This window comes from Ctenocephalides felis, unplaced genomic scaffold (genome assembly GCF_003426905.1).
Source record: "Ctenocephalides felis isolate EL2017-DRISC unplaced genomic scaffold, ASM342690v1 CF-g0.4_SCAFFOLD_00845, whole genome shotgun sequence".
Lineage (NCBI taxonomy): Eukaryota > Metazoa > Arthropoda > Insecta > Siphonaptera > Pulicidae > Ctenocephalides > Ctenocephalides felis.
Window position 1 is genome coordinate 70,381,472 of NW_020536999.1, and position 7,876 is coordinate 70,389,347.

Genomic DNA, 7,876 nt, shown 5'->3' on the forward strand with positions numbered 1-7,876 from the left:
ACTTTAATTCATGGAATGTTACTTAAAACTTTTCAAAAAATAGGTCAAAGAAGAATACTTAATTTATTATCTACCTTTTCGGATAATTTTGAAAATTTTCTATAAGCTTAGTAGTATTATTTATAACTATACACAAAATCCAGAATCAAAACAAATATGAAAAACTTGAAACGTTATCGATAAATTAAAAGACCAAAAAAGACTTGAACTGGATTATACGTAGATTTTCCAATTAAAATAAATAAAACTTCCAATTTGATTGTATTTACAAAATATGGTCAAAGGAATATATGTTATATAATTTAAATTATTTATTATAATATAAATTATATAATATTAAACAAGTAAACTTTAGAGTTTTATTGTTTTTAGATTACCTCATTGTCTATGGCATTCAAACAACGCATTCTTACACACTTAAAATAAAGTGTCATTTTTTTAAATTTTCTAACAATTGTTTAGAAATACCTTACTTAGCAAAGCAACGTTTGCCGGGTCAGCTAGTTAAATTATAAAAATATAAAAAAAATCAATCAAAATCTCTTCATATTCAAGTTTATTCCAAACTTACATTTCAAACCAAAATACCTATCGATAGCGCTATGATCCAAAGTATGTTTTATATGATATTTTCCAAATCAAAACAAACCGTATTCGAGTTGTTCACCTAACGTTAAACTTCCTACAAAAAGAATTCGTTCTGCTACTTCTTTACAATGTTTTGCTAACGTGCCAAGCTGCTCGTTTTCATCTTTCGGTTCATTAAAATAATAAATCAACTCCAAGAATTCTTGCCGTGTTATCCAACCATCTCCATCGGAATCAGCAAGCTTAAACCTGAGGATGATAAAAAAATAAATTAAGTAACAATATTTCAATATTATTCTCAGCATAGATTAGTATAATTACATATACTCTTCAAGTGAAAATTAATTAATATTGCTTCAACAGATGAATATGGTATTATCAATGAGAGTAGGGTAGAGCGGGGCTAGTTGAGCATAGGGGCAAGTTGAGCAATCGAAATATCTCGAAAACTATTCACCGTCCGTTTAGGCATTATATGGCGAAAAGATAGAGGTTTGGGAGAAATAAACATCCCGCAATCGCTAGTGGCCGCTGGACAAATGAGTTAGGCTCACGGGCGTTTTGTTTATTTTGAGACCAAAAAGTAAAAAAGTAATTCGTCACGAGTTTTCGTCTGGTTTAGTCAAGTGCTATTCATTTTTAATCAGGTAAATGTTATTCTTCCATATAATTAAAGTACTTTTAATATGCACAGAGATTCTGGGTATAATTCTATAATTTTTTGTAAACTCTCTTTTATTTTGAAATTCCGGGTTGGGGTTAGTTGAGCATAGTTGCTAAACTTGTTTTGTCACTAAGACAATTACCATTAACTTCCAGAAATTAATTATTATTTTAAGATTTAAGCTAAGTCTATGAGTAATAATATGAAAAAATAATGATTTTAAACAAAAATACTGAATATAATGGTAAAATAATTCCTAAGATTTTTGTTTTGTTTTCTCTGTAAGTAAAGACTATAAATATAGAACTGGTTATTAAAAACCTATTTTATTTCATCATTAATCGACATTGAACCTATGATTTTATTATACTTTCTTAGTGCTCAACTTGCCCCATCTATGGGGAACATTGAGCATACTTGACTTTTTGCATTTAACAGCTATCGCTCTTAAATTTTACTTATTTTCAAAAAATAGTATTAACACTTTTGTTAAGCGATAAACAACAAATCCATTAAGCCATATAGAAATTTATTGAGACTTTTCATTAAGGAGCTACATCCGTTTAAGTAAAAATTTGCTCAACTAGCCCCGCCCTACTCTAGGTTGTGCAGGTTTTTATGATGCTATATAGATTTGCAAAAACTCCTGTTATTGTTAATTCAGCTTATCATCGTATATTATCGAACAGAAATTCGAACGAATTACTACTCGTATTTCGTATATAGTAATATAACAAGAGCAACATTAATTACCCATTCGTCATTAAGTATCGTTGATAAAGTTTTTGGTATAATATTGCATAATTCACTAAATAATTTTTCAACAGTTATTCAAATTAATGGTTTATGGCATTGTGCCTTAAGACAAATTGCTGAAACTTCTCTTACTGCAATTCAAAATTTTTGAAAGCTGGAACCGATTTTTTTATCCAGATTATTTTTTTAAACAAGAAACCACACACATACATTTTATTTTTGTTGCGGCTTACTTACCAGATTGCTTATCTTTCATTGCCTGTTAAACTTCCACATCATTCCCCCCGCCGTTAATAAAGTCACAAAGGATTTTTTGCGGTGATTTAAGTAACTGCTTGTCTGAAATCTTATAGGTTTGTTTTCACCGGTATCTCATAACCTGGTTCGAACCGATCCACTGACAATTGTTTTTTCGGATCGTGACAAAACCTTAAATGATCCAAAGTAGGGGATCTTTAGAAGTCTTATCGGCCCATCATTTCGAAGTGAAACATATTTTGTATTTACCATGTCCTTGAACATGAAAGTTAGTTTTCCGGATCACGGGCCTAACAACCTTCATCTGCTTCTTGAGGATTCTCATAAAATCGGCCTCACTATGGCTGATCTCTTGGGTTAGTACCAGCATGCCTTGCGGTAATCTAAGAGTCTCGCAACATAGCATCTCACAACTGTCGCCTGAAGATCCTTTTTTCACGTGGATCGAATACCAAGCATGACTTTCGGCAATATCTCAGTGTTATTACATCTTATTGCAGCCTTCAGTTGTCTATGAAATCGTTCGACTATGCCGTTAGCTTGCCGGGTGATATGCTGTTGTCCTAAAGCCACTTTAGCTGCCTCTTGATATTATATAGATTGGGATAGATTATATATCCCAATTGCTTTATTTCTATAGCGATTGGGATGACAACGCAAAAAACGATCTACACAAGTTGGACAATAACAAAATCCTTGTGATAATGGCATGATTATATGTACATGTTTAAATATGGCAATGTAAATACTCTTGGATGTGTCACAATGTGTCGACTAATCTTTGAGCGCTAACAATTTGGATTGTGGCTGCGTCCCCATAATTCTTTTTAATAGAAGACTATACATTGCCTTGTGTTATTAATCTAATTGATGCATTCGTTCCAGCATGCGACAAACCGTGTACGCTATTAAATTTTTAGTATCATCGGCCGAATAATTGGGATACATCGCACAACCATGATCTTCCTAATTCGACAGTAAATATTCTTTGTAAATACAGGGAATAATCGGAGTTTTATAATTTGTGCCATGTCTACATCATAATGTTGTTCATTGCCTTGAAATTTAAATCACATTTGTTAATTATATAATTATAATAATTGTAAATATATATCGATCCGAGATGTCTGATGCTAGTCGAAAAATCAAGATAGCGGAACTGTTCAAACTTCGCAATACTTTGTCGATGATCCGCTGAAAGGTTTGCGCAAACCGAATGCCATGAACGAAAATCGAATAGTCCAAAGAGCATAGTGATTGCTCCTCCTCAGCTGCAGGGATTTGATTGTAAACTTTTACCAAATCAATAGTTGGTAATATTACTTTACCGCATAATGCGTTCGCAAAATTAAGAATATGGCCAACTGGGTAACAGTCCTGTTAAATCCGCCCATTTAATCTGCGGTAGTCTCCAAAAGGTTGCCAACCAGTATCTTTTCGGACTATATGTAATGGTCAACAGCTCTTGAACGGCCGTACTGTCCGTACTTTAATAATTGCAGAACTCATATTTACTTTACTTGTCGGGTGCCAGGCGACGTGGTTTATGTGCTATAAGAGGTCCCGATGTAGCTTCAATATGGTTTTGAGTAACAAGTTTACACACCTCTAATGCCGTCTATTGTGTTAAGTCTCGATATTTCTCTTGTAAGGTTTTGTCATATGGGGACAATGTAGCCGTCAGCATTTTTACAGAAGGTATTGTTCTGTTCTCAATTCGTGGTGGATCCTTTCAATCTGTTAAAGTTTTTACTAACACACATTTTTTAACATGTAAATCATAATAAGCGAGTAATTCCACACCAATAGTTGTACATGGCACTTCTGCTATCACTAATTTCCATGAAAGGGTTCTGCTGAATCTAATATTTAACAATAAAGGTAGCACTCCGTGTGTAGCTATACGATTCCATTTGTTGCTGAGAGTTCTATAGAGACATCTCACTAAGCTGATGAAATCCGGTGCTTATCAAATATTTTACCTTATACTTGCATGGCACATCTTCTTGAATGACGTTCGTAGCACCTATGAAACCAACATATATTATCATTTGACACTCTATTCTTCTGTTGCATTTGTAGCTCATCCAAACATTTTGAGACGCCTTAGATTTTAGTTCCCATTTGACTTAATAATTTGACGTCACTGCAACTCGATGCTGCGAATGGTTGAAGCTATTTCTAGGAATAATTGAACTTCTATAGGTAATCTTGATAACTATATTGCTTTTACAGCTTTGGGTGTGATTGAAGTGCCGACTTACATTCGTAGATGCCGCGAGAATTGTGATAGTGTTTTGTCTGCCCAATCAACATCTTCAAAATGTTTTTTGAATCATTCTACTCAGATGATCCGTTCTCTCAATAACTGCATGATTATTTTTTGCATCTTTGCGCTTTGAACCTCCGAAATAGCTAGACCTACCCTTTGCATGAACTGTATGTCTCGCAATCAGTCGATTGATCCATATGGAGGATAGTTGTTTAAACCATATATGTAAACTTTAGAAATCAAATTTGTAGATACGTAACCCAAAAAAATTGATACTAAATTTTTACTATGCAAATATCTGATAATTTGATGTAGAATCGTAATATTTTTATCATGTTCTGTAAAACCATAATATCTATAGTCAATAAAAGTTTCACAAAAATCGTCAAATTTTTTTTTTCAACAGTAATTTACAAGATAAGGGTTCGGTAGATCTTTACCTAGCTATCAGTATCATTTCCAACCTATATCTTTCGAAAAGTTTATGATTTTTTAAAATCCACGGAGGATTGTGAGCTGAAACGTGGACAAAAAGTTTTACACTTTTTTGCAAATTACAAAGAAACGGCTCAGCCAATCGTCGCACAATACTGAGAAATGATAGTCCTCATCAAAGTACATCAAGTGGCTCTTAATTTTTAACTTCCCGTAGGCAAGTTATGGTAATTGCAAAAAATCGAAAATAAAGATTTTTATATATTTTTACGTTTCAAAGGTTTCTGAATATTTTGGCATACCTTAGAAAAAATGGATGTACGTGTGTATTTTTTTTTATAATAATATATCTATAGAAACTCGTACATCAATATTACAATCATCAATCCAACTATTAAATTATTCTATCAATTCATTACAATTACATAAAATATATGTATTGCAAATCATTTGAACGTGACTGCAATTTATCTCATGTTTTTTCCAAGAATAAAACATTTCCAAATATTTGTTAACCTTCCAGAATTTATCATTAACTTGTCTTAAAGTTTGGTTCACACTCAACACTAAGTATTGACCTGGTGCTGGAGCAATGTATATACAGAAGTTCAGTGTTTGTATGTGTCAGGATCTAACTCACTGTCTAGATCTAATGTCAGTCTCATGGCTAAATATTTGCCTAAGTGACCAACTGTAGCATTTGCTGTAGTTTTTAAATATCGTTTAGAATTCTCCTTCAGAGCTTTCATCAATTGAATATCAGCAGTCATCTCCGTTGGATGTGGTTTAAAAACTAATTCAATTTCATTGACACTAGGTTCACCAATGCTTTCACCTTCTCTATCTAAATTGCAATTGTTTCCTTCCATACTACTTTCTGATTCTGACTTTTCTGAAGTCAAACCCGACTTAGGCCTTTTTGATTGAGGTTTACTTGTGGAACTCACATTTGATGAAACAGGAGATGGAGTACTTCTTAATGAAGCTGGATTTGAAGGTACCTGTGATGCCAAACTCTGTGGCAAATTAAGTGGACTTGCTGACTGACTCGTATTTGTAGATAAGTTGTCTTTAGACACTGTCTGCTCTGCCTGAGGAGTCTGATTCAAATTTGTTGTATCATCCAATTTTTTTTTTCTTGATCTCTGTGGTCTATTCTGCGACTGCAATTGTATTCCTTCCTTGATAGAATTTACAAGCGCTGTTTGTGACTGATTTTTATATAGTTTAGCCAAAACTCTCTCTTGGTGACTTCATACTTATCTCTACTAGGATAAATCTTGTCGATTAGGAGATCAAAATTTGGATCAGGTCTCAAAGAACGTTTGGAGACTAGTTTCTTTCTACAAGTGGGGCATTCTTTCTTTCCACTGCGCAGAGCTGTAATAATGAAGCCTGAGCAAAATTGATGTAAGCATTCTTTAGTGGTCATTGTCTTCTTGAGCATGTCTTGGCAAATTGGGAACATGAGTTTGCTGTGTAAACTACGAGGTTGCAGCGATTTCTGTGTTATCAACCACTGCTATTTGTGGACTTCTGTGTAATTCATATAAAGAAATTTCCCACGTTTTGTTTTGGATTTGCTCGGTGGATGCCATTTTTGCTTTGTCAAAACGTTACTTGATTATTTAAAAGAAATATGTTTCGTACAATGTAAATTAACTAAGCTAGGTCACATTATATTACCATGGTACCATTATATTATACCATGGTGCTTTTTTGTATAGCGAAGGAAATACCTTTATGCATCCCAGGCTGGTCTTCTGTCTGGGTATGTCGAACTCAATACCGCCCTGGTATAATACCGACTAAAATCTCCGCTATGTCCTACACTCGTCTTTTAAATGGGCTAAGTCCCATTCGCCCTTTCGCTTTCCATAGAACGCAGGTCAATTAGTACCTCTCTCGCAAATCTGTCTATGGCGTTCCAAGCAGCTTTACTTGTCATCATCACTTCAACAACATTACCTGGGGTAATTCTTCGTCTCAATGTTTCTTCCACATCGTCCCGTACAGCACCAAATCGCGGGCACACGAAGAACACATGCTCAGCAACTTCGATTTTGCCCAAACAATATGGCAATCCGGCGAGCTATCGTGCTTGAAGCGATGTACGTAGGCTCGAAAACAGCCGTGCCCAGATAGCATTTGCGTAGTATAATAATTTACTTCTCCATGCTTGCGACTTAGCCAGACTTTGATGTTAGGGATGAGACGATGCGTCCATCTGCCCTTCACTGCGACATCCCACAGTTGCTGCCATCGGTCAATGCTGTTCTGCCGTTCTTCTAATCTCATTTTTTCAAGACTCAGTTGTTGATGTTTTCTATAGAAAATTGCCCGCCTTTCCTCTGCTAAGACTAAGAGACTCAGAGTTCCTGAAATTACGCACACTGCTTCCTCCGATATTGTTCGAAATGCGGAAGCAACTCTTAAAGCACTCAGACAATGTGTAGGTCCTGCCATTCTCCTCGATATTTGAGATTTGAGAGCATCAGCCCATATGGAGATACCATATGTCAGCACCGAAGTAACCACTGACGATAGTAATATCCTTCTGGTTTGTTTAGGGCCTCCAACATTAAGCATCAGTCGGGCAAGTCTCCTCCCAACTATTGACGCTTTAGCACTAACGTGTTTCACCTGTTGATTGAAATTCAATCGAGCATCAAGCATTAGGCCAAGGTAACAGATGTGTGGTTTTGACGTCATCTCTAGATTTCCTATCTTTAGCTTGATGGTCTCTATTGTTTTTCTACTCGAGATAAGAACAGCTTCACTTTTTTAAGTTCTAATTGGAGGTTCATTGTTCCCATCCAGCGATTAATTTTTTTAAATGTTATATCAAATAGACTTACGATCTCATCAATTTGTTTGGAGACAACTACTATTGCAACATTGTT

At 34.9% G+C, this 7,876-nt stretch overlaps 1 pseudogene; it reads right to left on the minus strand.

Moving 5' to 3' along the window:
* Positions 1-638: 638 nt before the first annotated feature.
* On the minus strand, positions 639-6,571 carry LOC113388076 (annotated as a pseudogene).
* Between the last annotated feature and the right edge of the window lie 1,305 nt (positions 6,572-7,876).